The sequence below is a fragment of the Triturus cristatus genome, chromosome 2_2 (assembly GCF_964204655.1).
Source record: "Triturus cristatus chromosome 2_2, aTriCri1.1, whole genome shotgun sequence".
Lineage (NCBI taxonomy): Eukaryota > Metazoa > Chordata > Amphibia > Caudata > Salamandridae > Triturus > Triturus cristatus.
This window is the reverse complement of record NC_140582.1, coordinates 813,261,656-813,279,988: the sequence shown is the minus strand read 5'-3', so window position 1 is coordinate 813,279,988 and position 18,333 is coordinate 813,261,656. Positions and strand designations below refer to the sequence as shown.

General features: G+C 49.6%; 1 protein-coding gene and 1 pseudogene across 1 annotated transcript in view; one reads left to right on the top strand and one right to left on the bottom strand.

Moving 5' to 3' along the window:
- The window catches only part of SLAIN2 (SLAIN family member 2), a 318,048-nt gene that overhangs the window by 133,660 nt on the left and 166,055 nt on the right, over positions 1-18,333 (top strand). The window lies entirely within an intron of this gene.
- LOC146862821 (adenosylhomocysteinase B pseudogene) lies at positions 14,649-16,151 on the bottom strand (annotated as a pseudogene).

Here is an 18,333-nt window from a genome sequence, read left to right as displayed (position 1 = left end):
GCACGGTTTTAACCATGTTTCCGTGAGAAAGCATAGATCTGGATTGCTAGTGGAAATTAGGTCCCATATCTCAGAGGCATGTTTCGGTAGAGATCTTACATTACACAGTAGATTTTTCCTTCTTATAGCAGCACTGGCACAATTGTTACCAGTGTTACCGGAGGGGGAACAATCCGTCCTAGAGCCATGAAGAAGGGTGTTCTGACTGGCAATGGTGAACTGGGTCTGACATTGGCGGCAGGAGAAGGGGCCTTCCACCTCCACTTTACCTCCTAGTCCACATGTCCGAATGGGGCTCACACCCAGCTGACGTAACGTCCCACTGGAATACGTGATCCTCGTTGTGGTGGTCAAAGGTGGGATTATCGACGGTGTCCCCATTGCCCCTTGTCCCGTCCTGTCGCGGACGGGCGCAGACGGACAAGTCTTAGGCTAGTCTTTGGCGCCGTCAAGGGCGCCCCTCTGCGCGCAACCGCTGCGCACTCGAGCCGACTTCTGGCTAAATAGTCTCTCGTCAGGGCTACTAGAGCGCTAACCGCTCAGCTGCGTCAATGTCAGTAGGCGTGTCTGGCTCTCACCTGCCCCGCCCTCCGCTCAACGGTAGCCAATACCGAGTCGGAACGGGGCGGGCAGGCAGTGACACCGAGCACAGACCAGGATTGAGCCCTGAAGGCCCCCGCAATCAGCGGACAGTTCAAGTAGGTTAAAATTTACTTAATTGAGCGCTACGTGAAACGAGCAGAATTTACAGTCTTACACACCGATCATTAAAATTGCTACATTAAAATGAAGTTAAAAGTGTGCAAAATACAAAGTGCAAAGTAGGACCGGCGTTTTAACCAGGTCAAGCAATTCTCTCGTGACAAATCACCACTCTCTCAGGGCAATGACAGCTGAAGCCGGGCGCCAAGCGGATTAGGAAGACACTGCCACCGTCTTCCCTTACCGCGAAGAGCCCAGGCCTCCTCCCGCCTAAATAGTCTCTCGTCAGGGCTACTAGAGCGCTAACCGCTCAGCTGCGTCAATGTCAGTAGGCGTGTCTGGCTCTCACCCTATGTCTGTCCGTCCTTATTTTCAGCCTGTTTCGCAGACTTTGGAGGAAGGGGAGGACTGGGAGGGGTCTGAGGACCCTCTCACACCAGTGTGATTATGATCTGTACTCAGCAGAGGATTTGGGGGAGGCCAGTGGTCTTGACACCTCACCTGACCTTGGCATGCTGTATCCTCCTATCGTGGCTACGGAGGAGGGAGCCAATTACGCAGTGGTAGTACGTAGGGCAGCCGAGGCCCTCCACCTCGAACTCCCTACGGTGGCCGTCGGGACTAACCTCCTGACAGAAGTGCTTCAGCCGGCGGCAACCTCTTCGGAGCCCTTGCTGCCTTTAAATGACGCACTTTCTGACGTCCTTTTGGGTACTGGGTCCAGGCCCAACATAGGGGCTCCTGTGGACAGGAATGTGGGCCGCCGCTGTGAGAAGTTGGCCTGATGTATGATGTCACTAGTTCTAGTGTACACCTTATATCAGTCCAAACAACCCTTATGGTGATTGGTTGTAAAGTCAACCTTATAGACCAGCTATCCTAGTGGTAGCATGGACAAGAGCAGTCTTAGGCTAAACTCTGAATGGCATGTGAAGCCAGCTGTGATACCATATATAATCCCTTGAATACCAAATGAAAGGACACCACAACAGATATATATATAAAATAAAGTGTATTTATTCTAGTCAACCCTCCGCACTCTTTATGAGATTAGAGGTAAGTACAACACAGTCTTATTTAAGCATACATTAAGTCACACAGGTAAGTAATACAGTTAGGCCCTAGGGGCCACGCAAACCATATACTAAAGAAGTGGTATAAGGACCACTGTCACGGAAATAGGATAGGCCTAGGGAATCGCTGGGGCTACACTACACTAGCAACAGTTAGGAAGTGGGAGGCCCACGGGATTCAGGTGCAGAGTGGAAACACTTGCGCGTAATGCGTAAAAGTCTATAGAATTACTAGCAGTTAGCAATTAACAGTTTAAGGACACTTCTGAAGCAGCTAGAGAGTCGAGACTCGTAAACTAGACCCTAGGATAGTTACTACCCTTGTGAGCACCGAAGTACCCAAGTTACCTAGCCCACGGACTGCGGGTGCATAGGTGTGAACTTGCATCGGGTTTCGTCGTGGACTTCTATGGATGCCTGAAGGAAAGTTGCTGACAGGCAGTCAGTGAAGAGTGTCCGGTGGATCCCAAGGCTGGGATCAAGAAGAGAGGATACCTGCAAGCAGAAGGGACAGAGTCAAGGTCACTAGCCAGTGACCACGTGGAACCAGGAAGGAACCAGGCGATGTCGTGAAGATTGCAGGTGAAGGTGAAGCTTGTCGCTGCAGCCACGGGGACCAGGAGATGTCGAGGATGACCAGGAGGCGAGCTGTCCCACGAAGGCTCTTGCTGTCGGCGGCGTCGAAGTCGAACTAGGACTCACCAAGCCTTGGCAAGCAGAACCCAAGAAGAACGGAGGACTTGCTTCTGGTGCAGACCAGGAAGGTCTGGGGTGCTTCTCTTTTGCAAGGAAGCGGGAGCCAGTCTGGAGGAGCCAAACAAGCAGTGAAGATTTCTGGATGCGTCGTCACAAAGGCCACTAGCCAACGGGCAAGCAACCGGACAGGCGCGGCAAGCAGGAAAATGCAGAAGGGCCCCACGCAGGACTCGTGGAGTGTGGGGGGCTGATCTTCGGTGCAGATGGTGGTTGGGGCTTCTCAATCCCCAGTGCACAACTTCGAGGGTGCCTCAGAAGCTGCGCTGGAAGATACTAGCCACTTTTCCCAGGTAGCCGGTCCCACGTCTCTCGTCGCCTCCACGGTTCTCAGCTCGGCTGTGGATGTGGATCCGGGTCAGAGAAGTCTGGAAGTCAAGGTTCTGGTCGGGCTCTGCAGTCGGTCCCTTGTAGAACTTCAGCAAAGCAAAGGGTAGTCTCTTGATGGTGCCTGTTTGCACAGGGTAGCCACTCCTTGGCCACAAGGGAGATTCTTCAGTCTTCTTCTTTCGTCGAATGTCGAAGGTCCAGAGTTTCTGTTCAAGTTGCAGGTTCAGGATAATCTAATCTCCTGGGGCCCAGCTACCACACTTATACTAATCTGGGGGGCTGGGTTGCCTACTAGGTCACGCCTTATGGGTGGGACCTGGGAGGGGGGTGGTTACACCCCCTTCCCTTTGTCCAGTTTCGCGCCAGGACTGGGGCTGGAGTGCCCCAGCACCGGTTTGAACTGGACTATGCACGGGACACCTTGTGTGCCCCAGGCATGTCTCATTCTTTTCATCCCTCCCTGCCCCAATACACTAAGGCCTGTCTGGGGTGGTGCTCGCACCTCCCAAGGCAGGAAACCTATTGTCCAAGCCTCCCTTGCCGGGATCACTCCCAGCAGCAGGAGGTCAGACTCGTGTCTGTGGCAGCAGCATCCATTTTGTGATGCTGGGGCTCTGGTTAACTTTAACCGGGTAAGTAGGTTACAACATGTCTTCTCCCTCTAGAAGGGAGGGATAATATCCTCATCCCCAGAAATGGGATGGGGGTATTATTCCAAAGTGTTAGACACCTTACACGACATGTTTTGATAAAGCCAAACCATAGTTACCATAACCGTTTAAGATTATAAGGCACTTTAAGAGTATGTGGTAGGCTATATCATAGAACAGCTATAAGGACATGGTTCCGAAAGCTGCAGACAGGCTCAGCTCATGCTAGAGCACCATCTCACATGTTACCAAGCACTCTGCCTCCAGGATTGTTAAGGCCTGCCATAGGAGTGGCTGATAGGTACACATGTGTCTATACATAAGGTAGGTATAGGAATACTACACCTAAGCAAGGGGTGATTACCCGACCTTGCCCCAGCTGAGTGATCAGCCAGTTGTGTCATAATGGAAGGCCAGGCCAGGGGTGGCATAATGCATGCTGCAGCCCCTGGTAGGCCTAGGGTACACCTATGCCCTGGGTACCTAAGGTACACTGTACAGGGGCCAATAAGGTGACCCTATCCAAATGGGTTATGCACCTAAAGTACATAGTATCAATTTAGAGAGAGAACAGCAGGGCTGTGGTCTGATTAGCAGGCCCACAGCCACATCTAAGTCGAAAACCAGTAAAGCAAAAAGTGGGGGTGAACATAGAAAGCAGACCCTACTCTCCTACAGCCGCCATCGCCCGAATCTGGGTGACCCCCCTCTTTCTCTCCCAACACCCCACTCCCGAGAGCTTGGTTGTCCAAGCCTCTGCTTCCCAGAGCGCGTGCCCTTCCGCACCTCCGGATAGGGAATCCAAGAAGCTGGAACAGCTTGGCAAGAAGCTGTTTTCATCTACCAGCTTAAGCTGCGGTCGGTGAACACCGCATGCCTCCTGGGCCGTTATTCCCACTCTCTGTGTAATACAGTTGCGCAGGTGCTGCCTAACCGTCCGGAGGAGGCACGGACAGTACTCTCTATTGCTATTGCAGCTGGCAGAGACGCAGCAAAGTTCACCATTAGTTATGGGCTTGATACTGCCGACTCGCTGGGCAGGGCGATTTCAACGACGGTGGCGCTTCGGCGCCACGCCTGGCTGAGAACTGGCTTTTCGGGGGATGTCCAGAATACCCTAATGGACATGCCCTTTTATGGCATTCGCCTTTTTGTCAGTAAGGCGGATAGTGTGTTGGAGCTGTTTAAGGACTCGTGGGCTACGGCCAAGTCCTTGGGCCTGTAAGCCACTCGCCCTTCTCCGCCTTATGCTCCTTTCGTGGCCACAGAAGGGGTGCCCCAACACATTAGTTCCAGAGCCATAGCCCTGCGCAGCAATATTCTCGCCTTGGACGTGGGAACTGTCGAGGCGGTTCTGGGGGCCAGCGGGAGGGTCAGTCCACCTCAACCCCCGCAGCATCCACTGCAAAGCCTTCCTAGTCCGACCTTTCAGGCCCATCAAACGCCAGTGGGCGGCAGAATTCGCCATCATCTCACCCACTGGCGCAACATCACATCGGACAAGTGGGTGCTGCAAATTGTCCGAAGGGGCTACTCCCTCCCCTTCGAGAGTTCCCCTTCAGCCATGGCACCTCAATACCACTGCATGTCGGGCGACCATCTTGCGCTTCTTAAGGAGGAAGTCATGGTCCTCTTGGCCAAGGGGGCCATCAAGCTCGTTCCTGGGCCAGAAGTAGGTTGTGGTTGTTATTCTCACTACTTTCTGGTCCCCAAGAAGGACAAGGGTCTGCGTCCTATCTTTGACCTTCGGAACGTCAATCTCTTCCTCTGGAAGGAGAAGTTCAAGATGCTCACACTTGCTCAGGTCTTGTCTGCCCTAGACCCGCAAGATTGGATGGTAGCGTTAGACTTGCAGGACGCTTAATTTCATATTCCCGTCCTGCCGGCCCACCGGCGTTACCTGCGGTTCACGGTAGGCCCTAAGCACTTTCAGTTCACCGTGCTCCCTTTTGGCCTTACCAGCGCCCCTCGGGTGTTCACAAAAGTGATGGCGGTGGTCTCAGGTTATCTGCGCAGATCAGGGGTCCGAGTCTTCCCCGATCTCGACGACTTGTTGTTGAAGGCTGGCTCGCCCCAGGCAGTCGTCTCCCACCTCCAGACTACGGCCGACCTCCTGCACTTGCTGCGGTTCTCCATCAACATGCCAAAGTCGCACCTGTTGCCCTCTCAGAAGCGCCTCTTCATCGGAGCAGTTTCGTGTTTATCCTCCCGAGCAGCGAGTCTGGGATATTTAGGCTAGGATTCTGATCTTTCAGCCTTTATCCCGGGTTTCGGTCCAGATGACCCTTCGGCTACTGGGCCTGATGGCCTCTTGCATCCTGTTGGTGGATCATGCCAGATGGCATATGCGAGCTCTGCAGTGGGACCTGAAGTTCCAGTGGGCCCTTACCAGGGCAACCTGTCCGATCACATCCAGATTTCGGAGTGCACTGCATACCAATTGCAGTGATGGCTCCGGAATCGCGATTGGGTCAATGGCAGATCCTTCGCCCTTCCCCAACCGTAACACACAGTGGTGACGGACGCGTCCCTTCTGGGATGAGGCGGCCACATGGGAGAGGCAGAGATCAGAGGACTCTGCTCTCCGGCGGAGTCCCGGCTCCATATCAACCCTCCGGTAGCTTTGGGCGAACCAACCTGCACTGAAAGCATTCCTTCCCTCTGTCAAGGGGAGAGTTGTGCAGGTGTTCATGGACAACCCCACCGCCATGTGGTACTGCAACCTACAGGACGGGGTGGGGTCGTGGATCCTATGTCAGGAGGCTCTGCGTCTCTGGACATGGCTGGAACATCAGGGCATTTTCCTGGTGGTTCAACACCTGGCAGGTTCTCTGAACGTCAGGGTGAACAAACTCAGCCGCCGGTGCATGATGGATCACGAATGGCGTCTGCACTCGGATGTGGTGCAAGGTCTCTTTCAGCAGTGGGGAGAGCCTTGGTTAGATCTATTCGCCACAGAAGAGAACGCGCAATGTCATCAGTTCTGTGCATTGGAATTTCCAAGGCGGCACTCGCTAGGCGACGGTTTTCGACACGAGTTGATTTGCGGTCTACTATATGCCTATACCACTTCTACCCAGAGAGCTGAAGATGATCAAGCGCGACCGGGCCCAAGTCATTCTTGTGTCTCCGGACTGGGATCGAAGAGTATGGTATCCCGAGCTACTCAGCATGGCTATCGATCCCCCGATCTGACTGCCTCTTCGGGAGGATCTTCTGTCGTAGCAACTGGGCACGGTCCTCCACCCGAACCTGTCCAGCCTCCACCTCCTTGCGTGGAGATTGTGTAGCGGCAGTTGATGTCTTTTGACCTGCCTCCTGAAGTTTGATGTAATCTTAGCAGCCAGGCGTCCCTCCACTAAGACGGTATACGCCTTCGGGTGGAACAAGTTTGTGCCTGGTGCACAGCAAAGGCTATGGATCCCCTTTCTGCCCCTCTTTCAGAGGTCCTTTTATTCCTCCTTTCTTTGGGCCAGCAGGGCTCTGCAATGGGCACGATCACCGGCTAACTGTCGGCCATTTTAAACTTTTTATGGCTTCCAGATCAGCCTTCCCTTTTCAAGTCCCCGGTAGTAAATAGATTCTTAAATGGCATTACTCCTCTTTTCCTTCCTGTCCATTTCATAATGCCTCAGTGGGACTTGAAACTGGTTCTGACATATCTGATGTGTGCTCACTTTGAGCTACTTCACAACTTTCCTCTTCGTCTTCTCACTTTAAAGACAGTTTTCCTGGTGGCCATCACCTCTGCCAGATGAGTGAGTGAGCTCCAGGCTCTTTCTTCTAAACATCCTTTTCTCTCTGTCCATCTGGACAAAGTAGTTGTAAGGACTCGTCCATCTTTTCTGCCAAAGGTTGTCACCGCCTTTCATATCGGGCAGACCATCACATTGCCCACCTTCTTTCCGCCTCCGCATCCCTCAAAAGAGGCTCCACCGTCTGGACCCAAAATGTGCGCTCTCATTCTACCTGCACCGCACACAACCGTTCTGGGTGGATAACCAGCTCTTTGTTGGCTACGTAGGTGCCAAGAAAGGACACATTGCAGAACTGGTAACACGTACAATAACGTTTGAAAGAATAACTCTTTCTCGCTATGAAGTTTCAAATGACTATCAATTAAAGTCTACACTGGCTCCCAAGCTGGATGACCAAATGCACGCTTTTACGCTTTTCTTTAAAGTAGGAATGTATCCTGGCGAGAAGGATAGTTTCTTTAGCTGTCTCTCCCTCTTCTATCCTCCCTGTACAGGCGACCCCCCCCCCCCCCCCTCCTTTCTTTTCGTCTGATGCAAATCAAGTCCGCATTAACAGTTTAGGACCAGTTGCTTTTTTAGCAACAAGCAAAGACAAAGCCAACAAGACTTACCATTTTGCCCTACTTTCTCCGTGCTGTGCAACATTGTCAAAATGGGTTTTTGGCAATGCTGGGCAGCATCTGCCAAAAAAAGCCTCTATGATACGGCTGCGTCATTTTGCATGCATCACCATACATGCCTGCACCAATGAAATGGCACTGGATTTTTTTTGGGGGGCGATGAAAGAAGGGGAGTGGGTGGAGGTTAAAGCAGCACTGCAGGAAGGGCTCAATACAGGGGCAGGGGAAAGCACATGACGGAGAGAGCAACATGGAATTGGAGGTGGGGGGAGCACACAGGAAGAGTTGAAAAAACCCATGCCGTCTCATAGGATGCTTAAATGTAAAGAAAAAAGTAGTTTCCTAAACTTGAGTAGATGAAGGGTACAAATCAGCCAGTCATAAGTATGTATGGTAAAGGAGCTCTGCTCCAGCGTAGGGACAAACCCAAGAAGGAGAATCAAACCATTGAATAAGAAGAAACCAAATCCGAGTGACAAAGTCAACCAATGGTAAGAAATGGGTGGGTATAAGCACAATGTATATTTTTGGTGAACCCACAAAAGAAGGGCCTTTTATAACCATGCAGCTTGCTCTGTCTGACAGACAAGACCTAAAAACCAGGGGTAGTATTTTGTCAAAAGTAGAAAAAAAAAAAAAGAATCAGAACGTTATTCTTCATAGATCCTGCCTGCTTCGACCTGTGATTATTAGACCGATTGATAACCAAACTGAGACAATCAATCTTTGCAAAATAAAGGTTCGTTCACCCAAAAGGGATTCTTAGTTGGGCGCCTGGCTTCAAGGGAGGAACCTGGCTTAAAGTTAAGCTTAGAGTACTTTATTGTAATTTTATCTGAGAAACAGACTTCCTGTATAGTAATCTTAGAAATGTCAAGTTATGTGCACTGCTAACTTTGCGTGTGCATTTTGTAAAATGCCGGTTTGCCTTTTACAGTATAACTCGAGGACTACAATTTCCAGACTGCATCTTGAGATACCCATACTCTTGACAAAGTGAAACCTGCAGGCTCTGCCCCGTTTGATTCTCGGTGGCTGCATAGCCATTGTAGGGGAACATAAATGCTCCCGCTCTGTAGGTGAAGAAAAGTAGACTACGATTTTTCCCACTAACTGTTGATATTACTCGTCACTTGATTTCCTTCTTTCCCTACACATTTTACCTCTTTCATAAAATCTCTGCTTTTTGTGTTACCAGAAGCTGACGGGTATAGAGCAGCTGTAGAAGGCCTTACTGGGCAAGATCAGATTAACCTCTTGTGGTTAGTATGTGAGTTTGCGTTTGTTAAGCTTAGGAGCTTTAGCACCATTAGAGGAAAACTACTGAAGTGCAGCCTTCAAGAAATGGACATTTCACCAGAACATGTTTGTATCCGTTTCATATATTGCCTTTCTCAAACAAGTGCTTCTATTGCTCTCTATGGAATTCACGGACACCTCCATTTCAATGTTTTGTGGTGTGTAAATCTGCTTTGTGCAAGTGCTGCTTGCTGTCTTTGAAAGGGATGCTCTCTACCCTCGAACACAAGTATTCTGGGGACTGCTACAAGCTCCAAGAAGGAATGGCAACAGGCCTCTGTGAGTGCAGAAGGTAGGGGAGGCAGTAGATCGGAAAGGCCATCTCCTGGAGCCCCATGGAAATCCGTTTATTGTGCACCACTGAACAGTTCCTCAAGATGTATTGCTAGACTCCAAGTGGACATCTTGGTGAAAGCAGACTGTGGAAACATAGAAGGACGTGGCTGTGCTTCCCAGAGTTAATTTTTTATTTTTTATTTTACGGAGTTTCATATAGCGCAAACTTGACCCGATATCGGGTATCAGAGCGCTTAACATAGCACCAGTTGCGTTACATGAGGACACATTCATTTTTGGCAGGCACAGGGAGATTAAGTGATTTCCCCAGAATCACAGAATGTTCAGCGTCATTGCCGAGACTCAAACTCTGCTCCCCAGATTCGAGGCCGACCGCCATAGCCGTTAGGCCAACTCCTCTCCCCTTTTGCATGACGTGACCAGTGCAAAAGAGGATGGCGGAAAGGCGGGGGGAGGTATAAATACCCTCCCCCAACCCCTATGCGCTGTAAGTGACTCGCCTAGCGCGCCTCGCAGGGGGACTCCTTCCCGAGTCCCCAACACTAGAGGGGCTGGTGTTTGTACCTAATTGGCACCAAGAAGGCCGCCCTTTTAAGGTAAGCCGCATAGTGCCATTATAGGCAACACTCCCCACCCACTGTCAGAGCATGCATGATGACATAAATATGTCATCATGCATGATGAGTCTCATACAATAGGAGTCTCATGCACATATGTTCCTCCTTTCAACTGTCTTTCCTCTTGCACTCTTTTACCACCCCAGTCCCTTCAAGTTATGATATTCTTCACTACAGTGAACCCCCCGCAAACACTGTGCACGCAGAATCGATACTTCAAGCAACACATTCGGGGATCTGCTACCGGCCTTCCAAAGTGCAGCTGCAAGATCAGGCAGCAAAACAGTGAGGTCACCGCTCAAAACTCTCCAACTATCTCTTCATTCTCACTGTCGTCTAAAAGGAAGAAGCCAGAAATTTAAAAAAAATAACACTTTCAACCCCACTTCTAATGAACCCCGAGAAAACAAACAGTGAACTTGGCCCTCCCTAGAAGAGTTCCTTCCTTCCAACCATGTATGGCCTTTCCATAAATCCATCAATATATTCAACCTTAAATTCGCTCTTTCTTGCCCCATCCATTCATCCTTTCAAGCACCCATCCTTTCACCCATTTATTCTTTAACCCTTTTGTCCATCTTGTTGCCCTTCTATTCAGTCTGTCCCTCTTTCTTGCATTCTTCCGTCTGTCCATTCATTCCCCTTCACCTGTCCTTTCACTCCCCTTCATCTGTCCTTTCACTCGTCCCCTTTTCACCTTTTTTGCCCATCTTTCATTTCATCTTCTTTCCGTCCACGTTTCTTCCTTTTCTCACTTTTTTCTTTTTCTTTATCTTTCATTGTAATGTTCTCTGTTAGTTTTTCTCTTTTTAACTTTCCATCATCTATTCCTTCACTGCACTTAGCTCATTTGGCAGGATATTTTTTGACGCCCTTTGTTCAGTTTCATTGCTACTTATGTGCTATTATCTGCAGACAGTAGAGTGCCATAAATTACTAACCAGCGTTTCAGTGGGCCGTTTACAAACTGCACTGCAGCTGCTACAGTGGAGAGGAGTGTCTTGACGTCCCTGATCACCTTTGGAGCCTCTCAATCTTTGCTTCCAGTCTCCTGAGTGTTAAGGCATTTCCTGCTCCACTCTTTTTCCCACCACTCGCTGTGTAATTTGTATTCTCTGCCCTCTGGGTCTTCTAGTTTTGATAGTTTTAATGTTGAAAACAACACGTGGTGACAATTCGAAGTGGGAAGTAATGCCGGGGGTGAACAGGCACTGCAGAGGAGGGCATGTAGTTGTTCCTGTACGTCTCAGTAGGCCAGGGGCTCTTTTGATGTCTGGTGGTGTGGCTGGAGTCACATTGAGTCAATTGTTCAACATCTATTGATTTTATCTTTTTTCCCTTTCTTTTTTTAAAATAAATCATATTAGTTTGTATAGGCAAAGTACATAAAATATTACACACTTATAAAGAATAAAAGGCAATAATAATTTTATAATTCAACATCATAAAATGTATTATAAATACATAACGTGAGCTAATTCTACCATTGCAGCCATAAATCCAATTTTATCTAATAATTCTAAGGCTGCTAGACCGTTTCATATGCTGTATTTATAAAAAATAATAATAATGCCATTGATAGTTTGACCTGTTGCCAAAAACGTTGGGAAATCTCGCCCATCTTCTTTCATTACCTTTTATTTTTTTTCTTGGAGGTCGTTCTCTGCTATCTGGGGGTTTATCTTCTGTAAACATTTAAAAATTGCTGCCAGTAATTTGGAATCTGACATGCTCATTACATTGCAAACACAAGGAGATGATGAACGGAGCACTGAAACTTTTCAGACATTCACCCCTAGTCACAGATCTGGGTTGAATCCATCCTCGCTCTTTAGGTCACTTCGCCACCCCAGTTCAGACACAGCTTTATGCAAATCAGTCTTGACCCTGTGCCTCATGGGAACAATGCAGCCCGAACTGCCAAGCCAGGTCTTCCCTGGACCGCAAACCAGCATCCTGGGGGACCCACGTCTGGGCATACCCTGCCAACTTTCTGTAAAGTTTACCACACTCTGGTCAAATTGTCCTCTCGGAGGGAGCTTTGGTCGCGAGTTTTACTCTCTGAAAGATGCACTCCTGGACAGCAGAGACTACCGGTAGTGTTGGCCATACCTCCCTCTGAGCGCCCCTCGCAGCCACCTCGTTGCCCCCTCCCCCTTGCGTCTGCCCTCAGCCAGAGGGGTGCCCCTCGTTCCTACCAGCCTCGAGTCTCTGGGAAAGTAGGTTGCGTGGCTATCCCTGGAGTCTGCGTTTCAGTTGACAGACCGAGCGGGGGTTCCTTGGAGTCGTGTTTGCCCCCACCCTACTTTGCAGCGAAACCCCGGTTCTTCTGAGTGCGTTCAGATAGTCACCGCGCCCAAGGACACAGAACCATGCTGGTCCCGCATCTCGTGCCCTGGACCCCCCTGAGGTCCTAGCAGCATGGTGCTCGCCGGCACTCCCGGGGCTCCCTTTCCTACATTTGCCTTGCCCCTGCTGGTGAAAGGACAGTAACCCTGCTGGACTCAGCCTGACCTGCCGAGGGGGCCTGGGGTGCACAGGGCAGGGGGGACCTGCGCCGCCTTACCGTGCACTGGAGGGAGATCCGCGCACAGGGTTTCTATTCAAGTGCGACTCGTTCCTTGGGTTTTTAGGTCTCTCGTTGGTCTCAGAGAGATTTAAAGTAATCTGTATGTTGGCTTCAAGTTCTTGTAATTTCTCCTGCCCCTTGCGATTGGTTTAAATCTGGCATTGCTGTTGTCGTCTTGCTTTCTGTTGGCTGATGCTTCTATGGTAACTTCCTTGTAGTCCCGAGGCAGCGGCGCCTAACTACAGTTTTCCTCCGCTTCCTGGTACTTAATTGCCTGCAGTGTGCCATCTGTTGTTTACCCCTCTCTGACTTACGTGTGAGAGACCCTGCCGACAAATGTAAGCTCTGGTTGGGGGCGTGGCCCCCCTCTTCTCCCGCCTCGCCTGATTTTCACTGCTGCAGGACTGTGCTCAGCAGAGCGAAAAACTTTTCCACTGGCGTTTTCCATCCGCTGCCCGCACCCCGAACCAAAGGGTTCCAGGGATGTAGGCGACTGACAGGCGCGAGGCGCAGTATGAACAGGCATTTTCATTCGCTTTGCACGTTACTTCTAGTGTCGTGAACTTTGTGGTGGGCGGCTGCCGCTTGCCCTTTCTTCCCCATGGCCTCCCAGCCCAGGCGCGCAATGCCCATTGACCCTTCTTTCTTTCTTTCTTTCTTTCTTTCTTTCTTTCTTTCTTTCTTTCTCCCGTGTGTCAGCCCGGGATGAGGCAGCTTCCCGGGCGCACACACAGCCCCACCCAAGTACTTCACGGGTCTTTAAAAGACCATCTGCGTGTTAGCGAGGCTGTTTTTTCACGCCTCCTTAGAGACCCAGCATATCCACTGACTATCGCTGGAAGAAGAATTAGCCACCCCGAAATTTTTAGTAGACCCCCCCCCCCCCCGAAATGTGGCTTTAGGTGCTGTTTATATTTGTTTATTTATTCATCATGCTAATCATGGCGCCCGCTGCACGCACAGCATATATGGACACCGGCGCATGTTCTAAAATATGGGTGCCTTTGTAGTAACTTGTGCCTTTTATTTTCATTTGTGCGTTTATTAATTCATCACGGGCCCATTTTATGGACCGCTGCACGCACAGCTTTTATGTACTAAGGCGCCGCCCCCTTTTATGCGTTCTTTTTTTTTTTTTTTTTTTTTTTTCACAGAAGTCAAAATGTTTTATTAAGTGTCAATGTAAAGCCAGCAGCATGGACCAATAAGCAATACTGAGCCCACTTTAATGGCAGAAAACATGAAGCGCTTTTGGTTTTTGTGGAACGCTAAAAATCTCTCCACCAGTTCGAGACGTCTGATGAGTGACAGTACTACTGAACTTGCCGCAACATATCAAGTGTTTTTATGAGCAGGAGGGGAACAAAAGGAAGTGATTTGATGTAACCGAATGGCTTGAAGTGCTGGTACTTGACACTCCAGTGCTCGTGATGAGCCCCATATTATATCCACGGTAGAGAAAAGTATAGCTTAAGAATTTACCAATTAGCTAGCACAGTATTATTTGAAACAGTTCATTTCTAAAACACCTGCCACTAGAACACTCAACGTACAAGTGACATGCGCAAGGGCACAGGGTGAAGTTGAAAAGCACAGTAGACAAATTCAGAAATCTTTACATTTCGAGCAGCAAATCAGAGTGCAGCCCTTCGCATGCCTGCAAAACTACCCCTGGCACGAAAAAACGTTTACATTTTCTTTTTTTATTACACATTGATACTGTAACAAAAAGCCCCGTCTGTACCACTGAGTTGTCTCGTGTCCAGACAACACTGCCTGCAGATGAGCACAGAGGAAGCAGCAACTGGTGACAAGCGCATGATGGGTTTTGAGTGACTTGGTCCAGAGCGAAAAGGCAGCAAGTGACGAACCCTCTTCAGTGAGGAGAGGGTGACCTTGGCGGAAGGAGACGGAGTAGCTGTCCGTTGTCGTTTCATCATTTGTGCATTACAGTTTACCGACGCTGCAGGGTTTGCTGAGTGCTGCTCTCGAACATTTGTAACAAGGCGAGACTAACAGGAACTGCACATTTCCCCAGATACGAAAAAAACACCTTGTGGTGATATGGTTTGGAAGGTGGAGGACAAATGCTGCACCCGGGAGAGCGCCGAGCCCCCGCAGATCTAGTACCGGTAGTGGTCCGGCTTGAACGGCCCGTCCTTGTTCAGACCCAGGTACTTGGCCTGCTCGTCCGTCAATTTGGTCAGCTTCACGCCCAGTTTGTCGATGAGCTGCAGCCACGGCCTCATCCAGCTTCTTTGGCAGGAAATGCACACCGACAGGGTACTTGTCTGTATTAGTCCATAGCTCTATCTGGGCCAAAACCTGATTAGTGAAGGAGTTGCTCATGACAAAGCTGGGGTGACCCATGGCACAGCCCAAGTTCACCAAGCGGCCCTCTGCCAATAGGATTATGTGTCGGTTGTTCTTTAGCTGGTAACGGTCAACCTGGGGTTTGATGTTTACTTTCTTGGCTGCATTCTCGTTCAACCATTTTACATCGATCTCACAGTCGAAGTGTCCAATATTGCAGACAATGGAATCGTCTTTCATTTCTTCAAAGTGTCTGCCATCTATAATGCCAGTGCACCCTGTGGTGGTAACAAAGATGTTTCCCTCTTTGCAAGCTTCGTCCATGGTTGTAACTTCATAACCTTCCATCGCCGCTTGAAGGGCATTTATTGGATCGATTTCAGTGATGATCACTCTGGCACCGAAAGCTCGCAGGGCCTGGGCGCATCCCTTTCCAACATCTCCATAGCCAGCTACCACAGCTACCTTGCCTGCGATCATGACATCAGTTGCACGCTTAATGCCATCGATGAGGGACTCTCGGCAACCATAAAGATTGTCAAATTTACTCTTGGTGACGGAATCGTTTACGTTGATGGCAGGCACCTTCAGAGCACCGCTGGTGTTCATCTTGTACAGGTTGTGCACTCCTGTAGTGGTCTCTTCGGAAATTCCCTTGATTCCTTTCAGCAGATCGGGGTGCTTGGTGTGGACCAGATTAGTCAGGTCTCCACCATCATCCAGGATCATATTCAGTGGCTTGCCGTCCTTAAAGTACAGAGTTTGCTCGATGCACCAGATGTATTCCTCATCCGTCTCCCCTTTCCAGGCGTACACAGGTATGCCAGTTTTGGCAATGGCTGCAGCAGCATGATCCTGAGTGGAGAAAATGTTGCAGCTGGACCACTGCACCTCTGCACCAAGTGCCACGAGGGTCTCTATGAGAACCGCAGTCTGCAGGGTCATGTGAAGGCATCCTGCGATCCGGGCCCCCTTCAAAGGCTTGGACTTGGAGTACATGTCGCGCATCTTCATCAGCCCCGGCATCTCGTTCTCCGCGATCTCAACAGCCTTGCGCCCCCATTCGGCCAGGCTGATGTCCGCGACTTTGAAAGGGAGTTTATCGGACATGCTGGAGCTGTTACGGGAGAAGGAGCAGAGGCAGCGTGGTTCAGATAGTGGCTGGGGCGGGAAGGGCCCTTTTATGCGTTCTTGTCTATTTTTAGCTGCCGGTAATGTGTCCATGAAGCCGAGCGCTTTCCATGCTGCACAGATAGCAGCGCCGCGGACATATTGAGCATTTGGCTCATAAAAGGGGGTGCCACGCATTACTACATAAAAGCTGTGCATGCGGCGAAGTCAGCAGATTGTGCCCTCGGGCGGCAGCTGCTTCAGGGATCGAAGGAGGTGGCAGCAGGGAAAGTAGCAGTGATACCTGGCTAACCTTAATACTGTAATGTCTCAGTGACAGTTTACTAGTTAGCTCTGACTGAGAATATCTGATCGGCTCCAGTGCGCCACCAGCTAACACTGTTTGTCAGCTTGACATCCGGTGGGTTCGGCGCTGTTTACAACCAAGAGGCTGATTAGGGGGAAAACAAAGCACTCTTGCATACACGACTGCTGATGCATGTTTTTAAACAATATAAACAGTTCTGCAGTCTTCTTTTATAAAGTCTTACTGCCGGCGCATGAAGTCCTATTACAAAAATAAACAATATGCACTAACTAGGTATAGTTAGCAAAAGTGCAGGAGCGCATGCGTTCTCTTCCTCCTGCGGACATGTTTTTTTCTGTCCCTGCAGCGTAGATAGACTCATGTGCAAGCGGTGAGTGCTTGTACTTGAGTAGATGTGTGCTGGGCAAGCTCTTGCAGGAGCTGCACACTTACCATCGCACCAGCGTCAGTGGCAGAGGCAGAACGAGCTCAGCGAGCCAGAGACGAGTGTGATGCACAGTACAGCGACCCTCTGGGCGAGCAGTTTATTTATTTTATGCGTTTTTATATAGTGCGAACTTTACCTGAAGGTGTCGGAGGGCTTCACAATAGGAACGCCTTAAATAGAGGTGCCAATCTCTGGTACAACTCGTGAACGCTTTACTAATGGTTCACATGCACATAAAATTACTCTAAATATGTTTGAAGTTGTATAGCGGTTAGACGCCTGCAGCTTCCAAGCACTGTACATCACGCATGCAGTTATTGGAGATGTAAACGCCCACTTTCAATATTATATTTGTTTCATCCCATATCTCAGTACATCTGCGTTTTTTCAAACTTACCTAAATATAGTTCATTAGACTAAAAGTCTCATTATTAACATAACCGTAAAATGCATAAAAAAGTGAATTATTTTCGTTATTATACAACAGGCTCAAACATTAAATTTAGCAAAGTCGTGCAAGAATGTTCCACCTGCCAAATGCAATCGAGTGATGATTTATAGGAAATAATACACAACTTTAATTCTAATCTCTTGAGATGCAATTTTCTCAGTTTGTTATAAAAAGGACATATATTCGTAAGCAATATGCCAGCGTATCATTTCTACAAAGATGTACTGCACGTAGCATCACATCCTCGGCTTCCGGGTAGTCACTTAGGTCTTCCTTCAGTATCAAGCCCAATAATTTTTCAACAAAAAAAACTAGAGCACAGAAGCTTAACTGGAGGGGTTTGTTTGCCCAGGATGACCCGTGTGTGGTCGAGTGGAGAGCGCCGGGATTTAGGTGACAGCAATCTTACTCAGGTCAACAGAGCAAACTCCAAACTGAATCAGAAATGCCATAATTAGAACCAGGTCGCAAACAATCGTAGTTAGGATGCTTTGTATGTAATTCTTTGAGAATAAGATTAGAGCATAGGTAACAGGGGCGGGCAATAAACAGGGAGTGTCTTTCCCTCTATCCACAACCCAGGTATCCCCCTCTCCTCTCGGAATTCAGTGTCTCTCGGTCTTCCTTTCAGAAATCTGTGCCCCGTGATCTCACGTAATCTTGTCTCTGCCTCTATCTTTCAGAAATCAGCGCCCCGTGTTCTCGGGTAATCTAGTGTCTCTGCCTCTATCTTTCAGAAATCAGTGCCATCAAAAGTTTACTTTCCGTTCCGTCTGTAATGCAACTGGTGCCCCCAGAGTGCTTTACGGGCCCCGACGCCATCCACGCGCCCGGAGGCGCATAAAAGAGCGTCGCTCCTCCCGCGTTGCGGGACGCGCGCGGGCGGCGCCGGGCTAAGCCCGGGCCAAGGGCGGGACCGTCTGTGGCCGTCAGGGGCCGGAAGAGGCCGGGCTGGGCTGGGCTGGGCCACAGCTCTTAGTTTATCGATACGGACTATTGTTCACGTGAGACTTTGCCATACCGTGGCCCTTGCCTG